Raw genomic sequence first — 4,215 nt, forward strand, 5'->3', positions numbered from 1 at the left:
GTTCTTCCTATGGAAGTCCAGAGTACTGCAGTTCTACTGCACCAGAGTAATGAGTTGAGGGTTCAGCTCAAAGTTACTTGCTCTGATGGGGTGTATGCTAATACTTCTTCCATAAAAGTCAGTAGTGGAGGTTGTATAGGACCCCAGAGTTCTTCTGAACTCTTCATTCTCATTTGGGTTCATGATAAAAGGAAGGTAAAAGAAGGAAGTAAAGAGAGAATAAAATAAAATTATTTTTATTTATTAATTAAATTTGAAAATAAAAGCTTAATTAATTAAAAAATTTGAAAAGTAGATGATATAATTCGAAAAAGAAGAGAAAAGAGAGAATATATTTTTGAAAATTAGGAGAGAGAAGAATTAGTTCAAAAGTTTTGAAAAAGAAGAAAGAGAAAACAAGTAACTAATTAAGAAAGATAAGATTTAGATTAGAAAAGATTTGAATTTAAAATTTAAAATTAGAAAAGATAAGATAGAAATTTGAAAATATTTGAAAAAGATTTGATTTTAAAAATTGAAATTGGAAAAGATAAGATAAGAATTTGAAAAAGATTTGAAAAAGATTTGAAAGAGATAAGATTTGAAATTTGATTTTTGAAAAAGATTTGATTTTGAAATTGAATTTTAAAATTTGAATTTGAAATAAGATAGGATAAGATTTTTGAATTTTAAAGAAAGATAAAAAGATAAGATAGTAATTTGACAAAGATATTATTTTTGAAAAGATTTGAATTTTAAAATTTAAAACTAAGATAAGATAAGATAATGATTTTGAAATTAAAATTTAAAAAATTTGTTGTAATTTTCAAAAATTGAGATAAAGATAAGAAAAGATATTTTATTTTATTGATTTTTGAATTTAATGAAGAAAGAGAAAAACAACAAAAAGATACCAAACTTAAAATTTTTAAATCTAAGGCACCTAGAATTTGAAAATTGCAAAACAAGAAGAAAAACAATGACACTTTGAAGATTAAGAAGAACACAAAGAACAAAACTTAAAGAATTCAAAGAAAACAAAGAACATGCAAAAGACACCAAACTTAAAATTTTGTAAGACCAAAGACACCAATTTATAAAATTTCAAAAGAAAAGACACAAGAAGACACCAAACTTGAATATTGACACAAGATTCAAACAAAAGACACAATTTTTGAAATTTTTTTTGAAAAAGACTCAAGAAATTCGAAAAAGACTCAAATAAGAACAAGAACAAAGACTCAAACAAAAAATAAAGATTAATAAAGAAAAGAAAAGATTTTTGAAAAAGTTTTGATTTTTTTTGAAAAAGAAAATTAAAAGACTCAAACAAAAACAATACCTAATCTAAGCAACAAGATAATCCGTTAGTTGTCCAAACTTGAACAATCCCTGGCAACGGCTCCAAAAACGTGGTGCGTGGAATTAAACTTCGCACAACTGAACCAGCAAGTGCATTGGGTCGTCCAAGTAATACCTAAGTGAGTCAGGGTCGATCCCACGAGGATTGTGATTTGAAACAAGCTATGGTTATCTTGTAGATCTTAGTCAGGCAGATAGAAAAGTTGTTTGTTTGTTTAAAGAGCATAAAAGGAAAATAAAGAAAATGTTCCTCAATTGATGGTGAAAGCAATGATAAGAAGATGGTTAAGGCTTCGGAGATGCTTTATTCTTCTGGATCAATTCGGTTTTATTGTCTCCTCCAACTGTGAATGATTTCTTCTATGGCAGGCTATATGTGATCAACACCTTTCTTGAGAGGTTGCCAATGCTCCTCCAGATCTGAACACCAGGGTTAGTGTGGATCCAGTCTGATTGAGGGTGAAGCTCCTGAAGTCCATTCCCCTTGGTGATCCTACATAAAACGCCACAGACAAGGTCAAATCTTCCATATCAAAGAATGATGTGCCTTTGGTTCTAGCCTTTACCACAAAGACCCTAATCTCCCCATGCCTCGGCTGAACTGGTGTCTCGAGAAGTTCCCAACAAAGTAGTAGATTAGCCGTCTAAGAGATGTATAATCAAGCTAGTAGTTCATCATTGTCTGATGAAAGACTCACTCTGAACCTATGTAGAATGAGATAACTTTGTGCCGGTTCAACGCATTCATAAGGATGAAAAACGAAGATACGTCTTAGAATAGAGAATCAAACACGAATTAAAGAAAAAATAGTAATACTTTATTAATCCATAAAACTCAACAGAGCTCCTGCCCTCAACCTCAAAGGTTTAGAGACTCATACTGATAGAAAATACAATGTGGAATTCGAAAATAAGCTAGTAGTCTCTGAAAAGTGCAAAACTTCCCAAATAAATACTAAATTAATGACTATGGATTACATAAGAAGGGTTAAACAGTCTTTTAGTGCTAAAATCCACTTTTGGGGCCCACTTGGTGAGTAATTAGGCTGAGCTTGATTGAGATCAACGTGCTAAGAGGGCTCTAGGGCGTTGAACACTAACTAGGGGGTCTTTTTTGGGCGTTCAACGCTGGTCTCTTCTCCCTTGGGCGTTGGATGCTAGAATAGGGCTGGAAGCTATCGTTGAATGCCAGCTTTGGGCCTTCAATTCTGAAGCAAAATATGGAATATTATATATTGCTGGAAAACCCTGGATGTTAGCTTTCCATAGCTATTAAGAACGCTCCAGGTGGATGTCTGTAGCTCTCAAAAAGCTCTTTTGAGTGCAACGAGGTTAGATCCTAACAGCATCTGCAGTGCTTTCTCTGCCTCTAAATCAGACTTTTGCTCTAGCTCCTCAATTGTAGCCAGAAAATACCTGAAAATGCATAAAAACACAAAAACTCAAAGCAGAATTAAAAAATGTGAATTTTTTACTAAAACCTATGAAAACTTAATAAAACTTAAACAAAACATACTAAAAACTATATGAAAATGATGCCAAAAAGCGTATAAAATATCTGTTCATCAGTGACGCGTACGCATTGCCTGGCAAATGTCCTTTCCACGCGCATAGGTGGGTGAAGAACGAGATTCTTGCGCGATCTAGAATTTTCACAAATAAATTTCCGTTGTAAGTATAGCTTCTAGACCGACAAGAATCCCTTTCTTACAAACGTTAGGTTGTCACAAGTAACAAACCCAATGAAAATAATTAACCAAAGTATTCAAACCTCGGGTCGTCTTCTCAAGGAATTGCAGGGATGTATGATTTATTATTGGTTATGGAAAACAGTATTTTTGGGTTTTGAAAGGGTTTTGAACAAGAGAGATAGATTGCAGGAATTAATAAATTAATAACTAAAAACTCTTGGCAAGGTATGAAAACTGAAAGTTCTATCCTAGTTATCCTTATCAATGGTGATGAGAATTATATTTTTGCTACCACTAAGTCAACCTCTAACTATGAAGGTAAGTTATGTGGACAAATTAATTTAACACCTAAAGTCCTAGTCAACTCCTAAGGAAAGACTAGAGTTATAGGAATCTAAATTAATCAGCAAAGATAACAATTATCAATCACGATGAGTTTGACAACTCAAGAGTCATTAATTAATCAACCAAAGCCAAAGGAGAAAAATCTAAATTATTTATATAATAAATAGAAGAAAGCAATCATGAGTCTAAAATACCTCAAATTATATTATTTAAGAAAATCCTAACATGAAAACTTCATAAACAAATAAAAGAGAAAATAGATAAAAAGAACATTGAACTTGAGATAAAGAAGATGAAAATATTCCTAAATCCTTCAAGAGGAATCCTAATCCTAATCCTAAGAGAGAGGAGAGAGCCTCTCTCTCTAAAAGCTACATCTAAATCCTAAAACTATGTATGAATGTATGTTGTATGATGTATCCAGTGTGGATGCATTCCCCCACTTTATAGCCTCTAATCTGTATTTTCTGGACCAAGAACTGGGTAAAAAATAGACCAGAAATTGCTGCTGGTTCATACAGGTCGCGGCAAAGTGACGCGGAGGCGTCGTCCACGCGTTTCCGTTGATTGAAATTCGCAGATGCGACGCGTGCGCGTCATCCACGCGTCCGCATCACCTAAATTCAGGGCAGCTATGGCAAATTATATATCATTGCGAAGCCCCAGATGTTAGCTTTCCAACGCAACTGAAACTGCCTCATTTGGATCTCTGTAACTCAAGTTATGACCGTTTGAATGCAAAGAGGTCAGGCTGACAGCTTTGGCAATTCCTTCAATTTCTTGTATTCCTTTCACATTTGCATGCTTCCTTTCCATCCTCTAAGCCATTCCTACCATG

Source organism: Arachis stenosperma, chromosome 3 (genome assembly GCF_014773155.1).
Source record: "Arachis stenosperma cultivar V10309 chromosome 3, arast.V10309.gnm1.PFL2, whole genome shotgun sequence".
NCBI classification, from domain to species: Eukaryota; Viridiplantae; Streptophyta; class Magnoliopsida; order Fabales; family Fabaceae; genus Arachis; species Arachis stenosperma.